Here is an 18,022-nt window from a genome sequence, read left to right on the forward strand (position 1 = left end):
ATCATATACCCACATAACTATTATTAAGACTGATATATTAACTGTCAGTCGTAAAGGGAACCTGTCACGTGAAAAAAATGTAATTAACCTGCAGATATTCGGTTAATCTGCAGGTTATCAGCAATCTCAATCTGCCCGGCGCAGGTATTTAGAGCCCCGCTGCCAGGAGGAAATGAACTTTATTCCTCTTGATAGTGTGCCGGTTTGAGTCACTGGGGCGGTGCTGGTTCAGTCAGCGCTCTATGTATAGAGAGTGTTGGCTGTAACCATGCCCCCGGCCCTGACTGACAGCAGCTAAGCATTAAGGCAGGCTGTTAGTCAGTGCCTGAGGTGCTCTTACAACCACCACTCACTATACTCAGAGCGGTATGGGATGAATAAAATTAATTTCCTCTGGCAGCAGGGCTCTCAGTGCAGGCAGGTTCAGAATACTATTAGGCTACGTTCCCACGATCCGGAGCCTGCTGCGGCCCCAACGCTGCGGAGTAGCCGCCGGCAGCTTCCGCTCATCTATGCAAATGAGCAGCGCCTCATCGAGGTTAGGTCTATGGGGAAAGCCCGCATGTGGACCCACCAAAGAAATAGACATGCTGCGGTCTAGAAAGACGCACCGCATGTCAGTTTCCACGGGTGATCACACCTGCAGCAGCTCCGGATCTTGTGCACATACCCTTACCCTGCAGATTAACCCCATGTCTGCAGGTTAGTAGTGTTTTTCATGAGACAGGTTCCCTTTAATGAATCAGGGCAGCAGTCCCCTCACAGCATGCAGCGTCTCAGAGAAAAGCATGCGATTCTGCAGTAATGCAGTCAGGTGGCAGAAATCCGCTGCCAGGTTCCCTCTCACACACGGCACGATGCTGTAATGTCGCACTCACTATAGGATCGGTATTAGGACGCTGCTGGCGGTGGCACACACTATAGCACATGGCGGCATTACATTACACCATGACATACACGCACCAGAACTACACAATCTGGTGGAATTTCCAATGCAAAAGAGTCAGGCGTAACCCGTGGCAACCAATAAAGGCTATCACAGTCCACGGATTGGCAGCACTGGTTTGTAAGCAGAGCACAATCATTTTCCATCCCCCTCACACTACTGAAAACTTCTGGAGAAAACAACCTAAAATGTTCTCTCTTTGGTGTTTTGACTAAATATGCAGCAGGGGAGGAATCTCGGAATCCCCTCGGGTGACATCCTGCCCCTGGTGCCCCAGCTCCGGCACTGTGCTGAGGTCGGCGGTGTCTGTGGGCGCACACCCAGGCGGTGGCGGCCGCTCTCCTGACGCTGCGCCGCTGTACGTGCATCTGACGCGCCGCAGCCGGGAAACTCTGCCGACACGTCACGCTCCCTGCTGGCCACGCCCACAGCAGCCGGCTTCCCCAGACTTCCAGAGGCGTGAGGTGAGTGGGCGTGTCTATGAAGGCCACGTGACCTAGCAGAAGGGCTGGGTGGGCTGGGCGTGTCGCTGAAGCTTGACAGAGAGGGAGGGGAAACAACAAAGCGCAGGAGCCGGCAGCAGCTGTCACCGAGTTCGAGTCCGGGTGAGGCGGACGGCAGCAGCAGCAGCAGCAGCAGGTGAGTCAAGAGCATTTGCGGCTGTACAGTGCTGATGGGCGGCCAATGTGCTGCTTACACCTGTCATGCGTGTACCTGTCTCCTCCACGCGTGGACTGTCTGCACTCGTGTACATGTGTGACTGGCTGCCGGCTTGGGGTATATGGATATGGATGTGGAGATGTATCTGTATGTGAGCGTCACACCACACCCACACATTCAGGCACCTGACTCATGAACACAGCTGTACACAGCATGCGTGGGGCTGCCCTCTGCCCGCATGGCCATACAGCTGTGGAGCACTTTATAAGTGACTGGTCTGTACAGGGGCAGGAGCACTTCTGCCACCTCTGCAGCCTGACTGACATATCACTAGGAAGTGTCACCCACCACAGCAGGGTATTTCCCCCCCCCCCCACAGCAGGGCAGTCCTGAGCAGGGCATCCCCCCCACCCCACAGCAGGGCAGTCCTGAGCAGAGCACCCCCCCCCTGCCCCACAGCAGGGCAGTCCTGAGCAGGGCATCCCCCCCACCCCACAGCAGGGCAGTCCTGAGCAGAGCATCCCCCCCCCCCAGCCCCACAGCAGGGCAGTCCTGAGCAGAGCATCCCCCCCTGCCCCACAGCAGGGCAGTCCTGAGCAGGGCATCCCCCCCGCCCCACAGCAGGGCAGTCCTGAGCAGAGCATCCCCCCCCCCAGCCCCACAGCAGGGCAGTCCTGAGCAGGGCACCCCCCCCCCCCCCGCCCCACAGCAGGGCAGTCCTGAGCAGGGCATCCCCCCCCCCCCGCCCCACAGCAGGGCAGTCCTGAGCAGAGCATCCCCCCCCCCCCTGCCCCACAGCAGGGCAGTCCTGAGCAGAGCATCCCCCCCCCCCTGCCCCACAGCAGGGCAGTCCTGAGCAGAGCATCCCCCCCTGCCCCACAGCAGGGCAGTCCTGAGCAGAGCATCCCCCCCTGCCCCACAGCAGGGCAGTCCTGAGCAGAGCATCCCCCCCTGCCCCACAGCAGGGCAGTCCTGAGCAGGGCATCCCCCCCCCCCCGCCCCACAGCAGGGCAGTCCTGAGCAGAGCATCCCCCCCCCCTGCCCCACAGCAGGGCAGTCCTGAGCAGAGCATCCCCCCCCCCGCCCGCCCCACAGCAGGGCAGTCCTGAGCAGAGCATCCCCCCCTGCCCCACAGCAGGGCAGTCCTGAGCAGAGCATCCCCCCCTGCCCCACAGCAGGGCAGTCCTGAGCAGGGCATCCCCCCCCCCCCCCCGCCCCACAGCAGGGCAGTCCTGAGCAGGGCATCCCCCCCCCCCTGCCCCACAGCAGGGCAGTCCTGAGCAGGGCACCCCCCCCCCGCCCCACAGCAGGGCAGTCCTGAGCAGGGCACCCCCCCCCCGCCCCACAGCAGGGCAGTCCTGAGCAGAGCATCCCCCCCACCCCACAGCAGGGCAGTCCTGAGCAGGGCATCCCCCCCCCCGCCCCACAGCAGGGCAGTCCTGAGCAGAGCATCCCCCCCCCCGCCCCACAGCAGGGCAGTCCTGAGCAGAGCATCCCCCCCCCCGCCCCACAGCAGGGCAGTCCTGAGCAGAGCATTCCCCCCCCCCACAGCAGGGCAGTCTTGAACAGAGCATCCCCCCCCCCCGACCCACAGCAGGGCAGTCCTGAGCAGAGCATCCCCCCCCCCACAAGCAGGGCAGTCTCACACCACCACCACCCATGGCAGGGCAGTCTCACACCATCCCCCCCCCATGGCAGGGCAGTCTCACACCATTCCCCCCCCACCCTCCCTACGGCAGGGTAGTCCTGAGGAGGGCATCCACTTCCCCCCCACGGCAGGGTAGTCCTGAGCAGGGCATCCCCCCACAGCAGGCCAGTTGTGGTCATCTATCCTAGGCTCAGCATCACTGTGCCCACAGATGGCATCGATGTGCCCCTACACCTGTCACGCATGGCATTACTGCCCACTGCTATGTCCATCATTTACTACCAGTTACACAAGTACTCGAGTGTATTGAGTGTGTACAGTCCCTGTTTCTCCACAGAGGCTCACACTTTCCCACTCCCTTTGGTGCAGTACATTTAGTAATACACATTAATGGGGACCATTGTGACCTCCTCATGAGGGTGGCAGCTGGTTAACCTCCGGGCACTCTGTGGTCCGCACTATTCTAGCTCCTCTATTGTGTATTAATAATTAGAGTTATTGAAGTGCAGTGAAGACCCTCTCCCTGTTGCCCCCAGAGATCCACCCCCCAGCCGCCTGCACTCCTGAGCCACTAATGTATGCCCTGAATCAATGATTAGGCACATTTAGGGATTGATTGTGAGGGAGGCCTGGTCTCTGTGCTCTCCTGTGATATTACAAAGAATATCTGTATGGTTACAGCGGAGATGTCGGAGCAGATCGGTACAGCACTATTGCTTTTAGCCAAAGTGGCTTTACTCTCTAGGGAATGACTTGCACAAAAGAGAAATCCTGTTTGAGCAACATATGGCCCTCTATACCTCCGTAAATTACGATGCAGAAAGAAGACGGTTATTACTTAACAGCTCTTATAGCGGCACAGTCTGCAGAATCGTTTCACTATACTGTGTGCATGGTGGTAATCTGTAGGATTGGGTGTTTAGGGATGTAACTGGTTAATGAGACCTAATATTAACAAACTAACTTTTTACAGGATGTTAGAGCAAATATAACCCACAAGCTGAGTAAATACATCCTCATACTCCGGTACAGTGCCCACATCTACGTCATCACACCCTGCAGAGATCTCCAGGGCTCAACCTGCAAATAGCAGTGACATGAGCTGTCAGACGCCTCAGCCTGCAGATTGCTTCATGCTGGTCTCTGTCCATTCATCCCCTGCTGTGTCATCTAATAGGAATAGGAAAATAATGAGGTTTCCCCACTCTAGAACGTATTTACATGTCAATTAGACATTTCACTAGTGGGCTGTGGCAGCTGGGATCCTGACCAGTGTAAGGCGTAGACGTGTCTGCTCGTTCATTTTACAGAGGACCTGTCAGTCATGACATGTCAGTCTTGTGTTACACTTTAAATAACAATGCTGGATCATCTTTTTCTCGTGACTTTGTGCTGCTCTGTTAGACTGTATGCACATGCAGTTTCTTTTTTTGAGGTGGTCAAAAGCGACATGTTTTCTAGTGAAAACCGATTCAAGAAATGCTCCTTCTTTCGACAAGTTTTGGTGGCGTTTTAATTTCTTAATGGGGATTTGAAGAATTTTTCAGGCATTCCTGGGGACTTTTTTTTTTTTCTTTGATGCGTTTTTTTTTTTTTTTTGCAGCCTCTAGATTGCACAGTGCCTTGTTTGGAGTGGACTTCATCAGGAGATGTTTCAGAGAAGTGACACGCACTTTTTTTTCTTTCACCAGGAGTTTTTCAAAACCTGAAGAAGAAAAAAAAAAAAAACACTCTAAAGACACCATATGACCAGCAAAGTAGTTATACAATACAAATGAATAAGAATATTTTTTCTTAAAGCAGAAAACCCTCTCCAAAAACCCCCCTCAGTGTGCACATATCCTTAGGCCTAGTCACACATTTAGTATTTGGCAAAGATTTAGGCACTAATTCCAAAGTCAGCATTCATTAGAGAGTGTCAGACAAGAACAGGCTCCCTACTGGTAACACCAAGTTGTCTATTCTAAATTCTTATCAAAGATGCCTCAGAATTGACATACCATAGGGAATACAGTACTGAAACGGACATATCTGGAGAGATGGACAGCCACAGGCATGTTCATGAGCATAAGTGGACATGTTTGCATGGTCAACTATCCATCTGTCGACCCTGTACTGGGACTATTCATTTCTCAGCTTAATGAGATGAGGAGTCTCCTCAACAATCATAAGCCTTATGGCCATTCTCATTTATATGTTACTAACTCATTAGTGCATAACTGTTAAGATGTTAAAGGGGTATTCCCATCTGCAAGACTCTATCCCAATATGTAGTAGGTATATTAATAATATTAGCAAAAGCTCCAATTAGAAATGTAGTATAGTTCTTGTAATTCGCTGTCACTAACCCCATGTGCAGGGCATTGCAGTAACTTAGGTATCCATGGTGACAGTTAGTTGTTAGTGGTCATAACCATGGTTACCTAAGCTTCTGCAATGCCCTGCACATGGGGTCAGCGACATAGCTAATCAGAAGAACTATATTATATTTCTAATTGGAGGTATTTGATATTATTATTATTATTATTATTCCTACTACATATTGAGATAGGATATTGGAGAAGGGAATACCCCTTTAACAAAACAAATTGTAAGCTCTTAATAGGATCAGGGAGAAAGTGTGTGATGATATGTACTATTTCAGACGCTCCTGCCTTATACTGTGTAAATAAACCAGCCAGGGAGTTTGGTAGCAGGGAACTGTGTATTTTTCCTGCTCCATTCAGCCACTCCAGGTTTTCAGGATAATTGTGGCTAATCACTTGCAATGCTCAAGTATGGTATGAAAGGGTAGAGAGTCCACAAGCTGTTTTTTTTTCTACTCCTCCTCCAGGAATTTGCTTGGCTAGTAAAGCAATTGTTTGTTTGGGATGCTGTTCACTAGGTCCAGCTCTTATGATTCAGGACTTTCATAGTTAGTGGCCAGCCGGCCTAGAATTTGTATCATTTGTGTTTCGCTTTAGCTAAATTATATGGAGCCAATAAAACAGTTTTCAGCCAGTTGCATCAAACTTTCCTGGTGTAGACTTTTGCCTTAAAGTGTCTGTTTGAGCTTATCATTTTAAGCTTATCCTCTAACCTATCACAATACATTATTAAAAATAAATCTAATGAGGCTGGTGTACTTATTTTGAAAATCAATGTCTTAAAGGTCGTATAATCTTGAAATGTGAACTGGACTCAAGCAATTCTCATTTTTTTTTATTAAGTAGTGAAACATTCACAAAGGATTATGCAACCATGCTGACATGGATTTTAAAATAAGTACACCAGTCTCGTCATAAGAGATCTGTTTAATAATATACTTAGATTGTATTGTAAAACCTGGTTACAGATTTGCCTTAATACAGCACATGTTGTGAAGCTTGATGGAATTTTCTGGGATTATACAAAACTGGCCTAAAATGGGGTTAAAAAAAAAAAACACCCTTTCAATCCCCCCTCCCCTTACCCTGGTAGTGACTTTCCATCCATCAGTCATCTAACTGCTGCAGTCAGTCGCTGCATTGTGCAAATGCAAACATCACTCCTCAGGTCAGCGCCTGGGCCTTAGGATCTACAGCGCACAGCTAGGATCTTCTGAAGCAGCACCATAAAAACCGCATTAGACGATCACTGAAAGTCAGCCTTAAAACCACTATAGAGCAGCCATTAGGGGGTTAATACAGTAGATATGCTCACCCTCTAAACCCTAATGTCATATTGCTACAATGCATTCAAATTGATGCAACTATCCTTAAAAATCTGACCATTTTCGTGTATAAAGCTCTCATCCACACCTATGTGTATCCATGGTTACAGACACCAAACAAAGGTTTGTAGTCCAATTTTGCCATCATCCTACCTTCCATAAGTGACAGATGGAAAGAGTATGAATGTAAACTCAGATGTCCAATATACTGTAAATATTTAAGTGTAAGTTATTGTTCTCTTACACAATTCTCTGTTTTAATGAACTTCTTAAATATCCGCTGTGTGACTATGTATGTTGCATTCTTGTAACAAGACGTTGCACTTCACACTTGAAAGAATCCTCCAAACCCTAAGGCCCTATTCACACTGCATTTCTGCAGTGCTTTAGGTGATCCGCCTAACACAGGAATCGGACAAATCCACAATGGGGCCACAGCCTCCATTAACACAAACTGAGCTTAAGCTAACTCTGTTTTTTTTGTTTTTCCTTATCGTGTCTGTCTGTTCAGACTGGCATAGAAACATAGCTGAAATGCTTTGTGAACAGCGCCTAAGAGCCTTGTCTTTTAAGTCTTCCACCACAAAAGAAAAAAAAGTTATAGGATCTCCAAAGAAATATAAAACTTTATAACTTTCGCTTGCAAAAACTATAGAACTGCACTAAGTCGTGTCCACACTTACTATGTACAGTTGTGCTGCAGTCTTTGTTATGGCTTTCGATAAACAGTTTTAGGAAATGTGTATTGTCCATTGTTATTATATTTGTCAAACCGATAAGTTAAAGACCTTTCATAGGGTTTAGTCTACTACAGAGAAAATTCCTAATGACTTTCCTTTATTCTTCCTTGATTGAAAAGCTAATCTTTCCTCTCCAGTTTGTATGCTGCTGTTTCTTTTGCAGATTGAGTATACATACACTAGAGAACACATAAACTCACATTTCCCATTTACACAGATGCTAAACCTAGAAATGAATGATGGAAGTTAGCAGCTGAAAATCTTGTTCATATTGGTTGTCAGCCTTCGGGGTTTTCTGCATGTTTCTGAAGCAAACAGTCTTGTAGAAATCCTACAGAGAAAAGGTAAAACTCAGGGGGTGGTGCTCAATAATGGGGTAGAGAGGGAAGGGAGGCTCCTGCTGCAGCCAGTTGTCTTACAGCCATACACAGGATAGTGAACAGGAGCTCTGGGACACGCAGACGAGGATTCTTTATATACAGATCCATCTCAAGCAGCTTGGATTGTGTGCCTCTCCACTCTTCCTCTAGACTCTGGGACCTTGTGGAGTGTGTCAATGACTGCCTTGTGGACATCAGTCAAGTCAGCAGTCTTCCCCATGATTGTGGAGCCTACTGAAACAGACTAAGGGACCTTTTTAAACTCTTAGGAAGCCTTTGCTGGTGTTTTTTTTTTAATTATTCTAATTTACTGAGATAATGACTTTTGTGTTTTCATTGGCTGTAAACCATAATCAACATTAACAGAAATAAACACTTGAAATAGATCACTCTGTAATGACTCTATATAATGAGTTTCACTTTTTGTATTGAAGAACTGAAATAAATGTAACTTTTTGATGATATTCTAATTTAGTGAGATGCACCTGTATCTATATGGTTGAATTTCAGAATTGGACAAAATGGGAGAAAGGAAAATTAGGAAACCAAAGGAAGTGTACCGTTATTCTATATTTATGTGCACATTTACAATAAACTGTGTAGAAACTTTTTTTTTTTCTTAAATTCCCAATTGAGGGGTTTCATCTGATGGGGAAAGTCCTGTGAATGCAACTCTAGTTATGGAGGAAAACGGTTATTGTTGTTACTATTGCAAGAGGTTTTCTAAAACAATTTTTCCCTAAATACCCTAACTCCGGCTGGTCCGTGCTGTGCCCTAGGTTTCCATCTCCAGCACTGGAGAATACAATGTGAGTATACAGTACTGGTGATGGAAACCTAGGAAACGGCATGAGTTATGGCTGGTCAATGCTGCTACCGAGAGCAAAAATCACTAGTGGAAGTGATTTAGAGAAATATTGTAGACTTCTCTGCATAACTGGAAGTGCACTTTAAAGGGAAGGTATGCCTCGAGTAACCCCTTTTGTTAGAAGAGCCATCAGTCTATGTAACCTCTTAAAGACCTAGCGCCTGGGTTTTTGAAAGACATGTGATATTTAAAGCCGTTTTACTGGCTCATTTTACTATGAAATAAATATAGGGACCCTTTTGTAATATACCTGCAAAGCCACCCATATATCTTTTTTAGGCAGTTTTTCTCATACCACTGAAGACACCACCCGGCACAGTGTGGGATCGAAATGTTACAAGAAGAGTGTCCGGCTGCGTTTCTGAAGTCACAGGATGCTGCAGAAACACTGCAGTAAGGCTTGTAAAAGACTATGGGCCCGATTAATCAATGGTAACGTTGATCATGCTGGTCTTAATGCTGAGGTATGATGGAGTCGTATGCCTCTTGATGAATCGGGAGCTGTGGACAAATTGCATATTCGCCAAGGAATGCTGTAACACCGGTACTTTAGATGCAGCGACACAGAAACACAGAGCAGCCAATACAGGGTTAATAAACAGGGGAAGATTATAATAACAGGGTAAATCTCCACACAGGGAGTATCAGGGGAAAATAGGGGGGAAAACAAGGGAAGTAGCAGGTAAAAGTCTTTAACTGACAGTTCACAGTTTAACTAGATATAGCTGAGTTGAACCGGTTGTAAACGACAGTTTTTACACTTAGCTGACTCTCTTCCTCCACAAGGCAGTTGCCAGCTGAGGCCGGTGTAGATTTCTTCAGGCTTCCCCGCCCAAACAATGCTCAGTCTTCTGGCGGCAGCGGGCGGTCTCCGGTTTTACCCACTGAGCCCCTAGTTCATAACACGGCACCTCACGTGCCCGTCTCCTCCGACCCTGCGTCTCTTCTCTAGTCGACTTGACTCTTCCGGTCCACTGCACTCGGCTCTTGCTCCCAGTCCTGGAGCCAGGAGCCTGGACCCTCTCATACTGCTCTGCTGAGCAGGACCCAGCTCCGCTTTCCCACGCAAACGTCCTCGTCTCTTCCTCTCTCTACCCACGCCACCAGTCTCTCGGTCACCTGACCTCCCAGCTCTCACTCTGGACACGCCCCCAGCTTCCCAGTCACCTTACTCCTGTGCTCGCAGTCTGTCTTCCCCCTGCAACCAGAGGCACGGCAGTTCCGGATCCCTTGCTCTGAAAGTACTTACACCCCGGTCTTCCCCCTTACAATGCCACCGCTTATCCCACCTCAGCTCTGCCCACTCTTGCTCACAATTGAGCTGGCAACTTCAAAAGAAAAAAAAAAGGCTGCATAATGTTTTAAAGTAAATTTTTATTCTGGCTGCTTATAATTCAGTATTTCTGTCTGTGCCAGATGCAGGCCCCTACGTCTTGTCAGTACCATGGAAAGTGGAGCCACCTCTAGAGGTTCCATAACAATTAATCAGTAACATTCAGGTTGCGTGCCCACGATGCGTTTTTTTCATGCGTTTCCGCTGCGGAATTTCCGCAGTGGAAACGCATCAAAAACGCTTGGTAATCCGCACCCCATGGTCCCCAATGGCATTCCGCAATGTCAATGCACATGCTGCGGATTTTTCCTCAGCGTTTCTGCAGCGCTCATAAATCCGCAGCATGTTCATTGATTTTGCGGAAGCGCCGCCTTTGACTTGCATTGAGACGCATATAATCTGTGTCTGTACATTTGTACACGTGGATTATATGCATTTCAATGTGCGTATGGTACCCAGTTCTGGAGGAGAGAAGACTCTCATCCAGACCTGGGTACCATTGTACCTGTAAAAAAAAGAATAAAATAATAAATAAAGTTTATATTCACCTGTCCGGCGGCCCCTGCAGCGCTTATCTTCCAGGATCTGAGATGACGTCGCGATAGCCCGGCAACCAGGAAGAAGCCAGGACGAGCGCGACAGCACACGCGGCGGGGGATCGCAGTAAGTATAGCTTTATTTTTTTATTTTTACGGTCACACTATATAAATCCATGCCGTTTGCATGGATTTATATAGTGTGACCTAGTTGTCAAGTACTTTCTAAGTGATGCTAATCGTCTGGAAAGTGCTTGTCAGTCCGCATGCGTTAACGCATGTGAATCCGCATGTATTCTGCAGGAAAAACGCATGCACAATCCGCATGCGTTTTTTCTGGCAAGGGAGATGCAGAAATTTTCTGCTTCATTTCTGCATCGTGGGCACATAGCCTAGAGGACAGCCACAGTGAAATGGTGATGCTTTACTTCTTGGCCTCTGTTTGCCCAAAGGAAATTTGGTGATGATCTGATATCTTGAAAGCAAACTGCTGGAATTGGAATGTAAGGAATTCCTCTGGCCTTGCAGGACTCCTTTTACTCCAAGAGTTTTCAATATGAAATAAACATTCTATTATCAGTAAATACGTTACAGTAATTATTTCTCTTTTACTTACAGAGTTGTGGCTATTTTTGAAAAGCTGACATAATGTCATAGCACATATTGTGTAAAAATGATGCAAGTGAATTACATGTCAGCAAATTCAGTGTCTTATTTATTCATTTTGTGAATGTGTCAACAGGTTGTGCAGGCACTAGGTACGGAAGTCAACTTTTGTACCGATCAGGCATTTGCAGTTATGGTTCACCTTGCACATATTACTAATAGACAATGTTAGACTTGCCCCCCAGAGGGTCATCTAATAAGTAAGCCCGGGTTCTGATATTATAATAGGATCCTGCCAGGAGCAAACAGAAGGGACCCCCTGTGCAAGAATATGGGGCCTTTGTAGTCCAATAACTCATTATCATGCACAGTTCCACTTGTTTTGGAGGTAGGAGTAGGCCCTCTTACCGTTTGGACCCCTGTGCGTCTGGACAGGTTGCACAAATGATATGTCCGCCCCTGGATCCAGGCACAACAGGGCACATGAGGTGCACCAGTGGACAACCTCGTCTGAAGCTGACAGTGGATGGGATCACTAGTATGTCTTTTTGTTATTGTGTTCTCATCCTCACAGCCAAAAGTACAAGTTTCTAAATCACTTTGGTGCCTGATTTCCAAATTTCTTATCTTATTAAATATCGATGTGGATGAATTTGACACCACTGTTAACAACCAACTCACCCTATATGCCTCTTTGTTTCTCGTTTTTAACCTCTTCTTTAGGCCTTTTACATCTTCCTAAAAATAAAACTAAATAATATAATACTGGTAATACTCCTTCATCAGGTTAGCTAGCACCATTAGAGTTTTTACTTTTTGGCCACAATCTTCTTCACTGTCAGGACACTTCTACTTGTATCAGATGCCATTAAAACTGAGCCAAGTGGCAAGTTTATTAGTACACTTCACTAGTTAGTGTTCATTGTCCCCAATCATTTCCCCCCCTACTAATCTGGTTGCCAAATAAAACAAACTCTCAGAACGGCTTGAGCAAAGTGGCACTCCCTAAACTTCCCCATGGAATCTCCTAACACAAACTACATAGTAACATAGTTTGTAAAGCCGAATAAAGACTTGTGTCCATCAAGTTCGACCTGTTAGTTCTGTAATTGCTAAAGTTGATCCAGAGGAGGGCAAAAACCCCAAATGATTTGGCCAATCTTCACCTGAGGAAAAATTCCCTCCCGACTCTGAAACCAGCAGTCAGAATAAATCCCTGTATCAACTTACTAATTTATTTTATTTTTAAACTGTGGCATAACCTCAAACTTATTTTAAGGAGAATATCTATGGAAAAAAAAATCACAGCTCTCAGCAAATTTTCTCAATTAGACTTTTATCCCTAAAGCCTATAACTCTGCGCTCCTCACCATGTCAATCAAGCCTCCCCCCTCCACCTTGAGTCACACGGTGCAGGTGACGATCATTGACCTCAGTGCTAAAGACCTGTTTGCATTTTCAAAGCCAGTCCTCTATTAACCTGCATAATTCAGATATCCTCCTAAATCTTCTTGCAATCTGCACTAGTTCTCTGGAATATACGACACAAGATATTCACTTTAATTCCTAACATCCCTTTAAAACAGCTCTATATAAGTAGGTCTCTTACACTAATCTTACTATTCTAACTTGAATACACTTCTTATCTATCCATACATAGATACAGGTTGGTGACCATCTCACCCAGCCTTGCGTATACTACACAAATTATTTGGTATAAAATAAGGCTGCACCATTGTATGAAGCAGGCAGCTGTATCACATTTATCAACCATATTCCTCATATGTAAGCAGGGCCCTTATTACTTATTTGATTTGCTAATCACTTTGTTACTCAGTATTGTTTGATTTCCTGAAGTCTCAAGATGTAAGCCCGACTGGGCCACCGAAAGGGCGCCTGAATGCAATGTGAAAGCACCCTTATGCGCATGTTGATTTTTCCTTGCGAATTTGAAGCAGTTTCAAATCTGCCGCATGTCGATTGTTTCAGCTTTTTTTACCCATTGCAATGAATGGGGAAAAAATGCATCAAAAACACATGCAAAAAAAGTGAGCATTTTAACCTGCATTTTTCCAGAAATGTCTGCAGCAAACACTTAATGTGTGCACATACCGTTAGGTGCTAATAACATAATGACTTGTATCAAGAGATTTGCTACTAACCAATTGTTTGCTGTAGCCCCGAAGAAAACTGACATAACTTTACATTAATTTTAGGTATATACTATATTCGTTACTGATGAGCGCCTCCCAGGGATGTCTCCTGAGGGTCACATCAAAGTTTGGACCACAATTCCGCATAGTGTCCAGATACAACAGCCTATAGGGTCCTAACTGTTTCTAAAGGGAACTCTTCACCATGAAAATATCGTCCAATATGCGCATAGCATGTCACAGAGCAGGAGGAGAGGAGCAGATTGATATGTAGTTTTGTGATAACACAGGTTATACTGAATCTTTTATCATCTAAATCTCTGCTCTTTCTGGGATTTTCAGTCCAGTGGGCGTGGCTATCAGTGACGGACAGCTTTCTCTGTATAAGACTGCGGATAGACAGCTATCAGTCACTGATAGCCCCGCCCACTGGACCGAAAATCCCAGAAAAAGCAGAGGTTTAGATGATGAACACATAAGTTATATTGAATCTTTTCTCACAAAACTATATATCAATCTACTCCGCTCCTCCTGCTCTGTAGTATGCTATGTGCCGATTGGACGGCATGTTCCCTTTAAGTATAATGTGAACGGTATGTGACCACTACTCAGCCTTACAAAGCTCTTTGTACAGAGGGTTAATGAGCACCTAGTCTTTGTTACTTTTTTACTTTAGAATAACACAGATATAAATCGTCTATATTAGGTTTTTTTGGACCAAAGCATGTAATACGAATTAATTGTTTTCTAAACGGACCAACCAGTCATAATGTTATATGGTTGTAAAGCAAAATACTACCCATTATTATGTTAATAGGGCACCAAATCATGACACCTTTCCTTTTAAAGGGTTTATAAGAATTTTGCACCTTCTGAATACTGCATAACCAAATGTCTGTCCATGGTAAATGTTCCTTTAAGCCCAATATGTCAGGAGAGGGAGGGCACCATGAGCGTTAGGTGGATAGAATTGCTCTGAACCTTCTGTCCCAGGAGACATTGCTTTTTACTTTCTTTGTTGAGATCCTCTAATCAGACCGCAAGTAATAATTGTAACTAGACATTGACATTAACCTGTTGTTTAAGGCCACTCTTAGCACCGCTAGGTCTACAGTTCAATATTAACAAGAAACGAAGACCACCACAGTGGGGCTATACACGACACTGAAAGAAATAGGGCAGTGAATGTGCTGGAGGCGACAGGCTTGTCAGGGGCAGAGTAAATTATCTGTAATGTCCGGGTCAATAGTGCAGCACTTTATAGGACAGCGGGGATCATAGGCGCTCCTTCTTATTTGTTACATTTTTCTGAATATCGGGGTTCTAAGCCTTGAGAACATTACCATGCTGCTTCTCCATTGTGTGCCTTAGCATGCCACTTCACACAGACATTATTTCCAGCCCACTCCTCTCTGGTGTGTGTCTACAACACGTCTGTCTCTGCTTGGCACCCAGGGACTGTCATACACGGGAGGTGGGCGCAGGGAATTGTAAGAGACGCGTACAGTATCAGTCTGACGGTTTCTAAAGCATCATGTGCTGTTCACATATCTCATGTGACTCCTGGGAATAAGCTACAGGTACATGAAACGTGAAGGGTCTTTACATGTATGGGATGAATGATCTGTAGAGAACAAGGTGATGTTTGATTTTCACGATGTTTCACATCTATGTGTATATGAGCTTGTGTGTATATTATATGTATTGTGTTGCATAGGTAATTTTATTGTTTTAAATTGCTAGGATATTCTCATACCGTGTATGATATGTATTATAATTTATTTTTAGTGAAAAATGGAAATATCCCTTGTACTGAATTTTAGTATGTAAAACCTGTAACAGGGCCTTCATGTGGCATTTATGAGTTTGATGTCTTCTTATATGATTTAGGGTGTGTGGCCCTCCTAAAGGACTGGGAGCCACTGCTACCTCTCTCCACCTATTGCGATGCCACTGGTGCAGTGTACACTTGGGGGGGCTTCCCCCTCCTCCTTAAGGCTCCCCAGTCTTACTAACTAAGGAATAAGGACACATAGGATGGGAAAGAGTCAAACAAATGCCAGCGCCCTCCTGTTAGGGGGGTGAATACAGGTCACATCGCAGATTTCCAACAAAGGCCTCTATAGAACAGCTTGTTGTGGCTTTAAAACCACAAGTAATGTCACTGTTAAGAACACCACAGTAGTGTCATTGTATTTGGATACATTTCGTACCAGCTAATCTAAGGTCTGTTTCTATTGCAGGGCAGCGATCTTGTTGGAAACCTTTATTTTGGAGAATAAGCTGAATGCACGAGGTAAGGGATTCCGATTTTATAATATTGTATTGGATACAGTACTGTGTAAGTTATTTTGTGTGCAAATAGTCTTTTAGTGGGATTACATGAAAAAACTTCTTCCATCACAATTTTTTGTTGTGTGTTTTTAAGGGACGTTACCTGATTTATTTACTTTTACTATGACTTTCCTGCATATAAGTGGTGTAGACAAATGTTAATTCATGTGTGTCTATTAGAGCTAAGCAAAATGATTCGCAGAACCCTTGTTCTGCAGCCATGTTAGAACACCAAGGCATCCAGACCAGAGCCTTGTAAGCTTTTAACTGCCTACCGGGATTTTGAGTGCCTCAACTGATTAGTAGACCTCTGCGGGGTCATGATATGGTGGGTAGCAGGAAGTTCTCAGGGCTCTGGTCTGCTGCTACGAAGTTCCAATGCGATTACTGGACCATAGTCCTGCAAATCAGGGGTGTGTGTGTGTACATGTAGCTGTAGTGTGTGTCTTTGTATGGCTGTAGTGGGGGCGTGTGTGTATATGGCTGTGTGTGTGTGGCTGTAGGGTGGGGTGTGTGTGTGTGTGTGTGTGTGTGTGTGTGTGTGTGTGTGTGTGTGTGCGTGTGTGTGTGTGGCTGTAGGGGGGAAAATTCAATTCATCGCACACTCAGATGTTGTGAATGCAAAAACATTTATTAATACACAGACAATTTGTTCGGTGGTAAGACGTTTTGGTCTCAATTACGGCCTTAATCATTTAGTCGCTTACTAAAAAAGAAGAACATACATGTGTCAGTACCAGATTTGTAACATCATAATCAAAACCAAAATTCCAATCGTATTGTCGAGAAGTATGACGAAGAGGTAGGGGTGGGGAGGGAGGTGAAGGGGTGGGGAGGGGGGTGAAGGTAAGGAGAGACGAGGGAGAAGGTGCTGGGGTTACATATAGTATAAACACGCAGAACAGGGTATAAAAAAACATAAAAGTAAAAGGTAGATAAAAGCCAAATGTGTTCTTACTTGTATGTGTGGTTTGAAATTGTTTAGAGTCTGAGAATAGGGCTAAAGTCCAGGAAAGAGGAGAGCTGCAATATTAAGATGTTACAGTTGAAATATATTACCTGTGATTTTGCCAGTAAGATGATTGTATAGTCTGGGGTGGTTACCTCAACCAGATCCAATAGTGGTGTGTGGGCCCCGTGGATCTAAAGGATAGTATGGAGAGTTAAAGATAGTTGTATAATGGCATGTGTAACCCATCATATGTTGGCTGGTCTGTAGCTTACCATGCGGTCATTTGGAGTCCATGCATAGTCAGGATGTAGGTCCCAGGAGGGATTGTGTCATTCATTGGTGGTATAGAGGGGTATAGCGGCGCTCCTGCGCCTTGCTGTGGCTCTGGTAAATGACATACTGAGGAGACTGTGCTTTATGCACCGGCGGGGAACGCCGGACCGGAAGTGCGTCATTGGTGGGGGCGTGTCACCGGAAGTGACGTCCCGCCGGCCCCGCACTGCGTGATTGGATGGCCGGACATTGCCTTTGTTTACAGGCACGGTACCACCTCTCATGTTGTGTATGGTGGTAGTCAAGGAAACTGAGCTGTGGCGCATGTGCAGGGGACAGGCTATGCATTATATTGCTGTGCAGACACAAATAGAATTGCTTGTATGTATTAATTGTATTGTATGGAGGTATGTTATATATTAGTCTCTAGGGCACGATATGTTGTACATGTCATTATAGTCCTAGTGCATGACATATAAGGGATAGGTTTAATAAGTCAGTGTTGGATGGTAGTGAGTGGTAATCGTGTAGTTGGGGCATAATTATGGCGTATAGTAGGTATTGGGTTGTAACATGGGTGATTCATGGAGCACCTTGAAACATTATAAACATTATTATATACATACGAATAGAGGTTCATAGAGCACCTTGTAACATTATAAACACATAATTATATACATAGGTCCAGAAGGTATGGACTAGGTGTATTGTATAGAGGTATGGTACACAATTATCTCTAGGGTACGGTTTATAGCATATGTCATTATAATCCTAGTGCATGACATATAATGGATGGGTTTAATGGGTCGGTGTTGGTAGTGTAACTGGGGCACAATTATGGGGTAGAGAAGTTATTGGATTGTCACATGGAGCATTATGAACACAATAGTAAGGATAGAGAC

General features: G+C 45.6%; 1 protein-coding gene across 3 annotated transcripts in view; it reads left to right on the forward strand.

The window, feature by feature from the left end:
- The first annotated feature begins 1,450 nt into the window (after window positions 1–1,450).
- The window catches only part of MAPRE2 (microtubule associated protein RP/EB family member 2), a 208,835-nt gene continuing 192,263 nt past the window's right edge, over window positions 1,451–18,022 (forward strand). The window contains exons 1-2 of one of the 3 annotated variants that reach the window (XM_073679266.1): window positions 1,451–1,585; window positions 15,805–15,857. The gene's annotated coding sequence lies outside the window, so the exon portion shown is untranslated. Of the gene's footprint in view, window positions 1,586–15,800; window positions 15,858–18,022 lie in introns of all 3 variants that reach the window. The other 2 variants (XM_073679267.1, XM_073679268.1) reach the window with 2 other exon arrangements.

Source organism: Phyllobates terribilis, unplaced genomic scaffold (assembly GCF_046119375.1).
Source record: "Phyllobates terribilis strain yellow unplaced genomic scaffold, ASM4611937v1 Scaffold_4__5_contigs__length_816908805, whole genome shotgun sequence".
NCBI lineage: Eukaryota > Metazoa > Chordata > Amphibia > Anura > Dendrobatidae > Phyllobates > Phyllobates terribilis.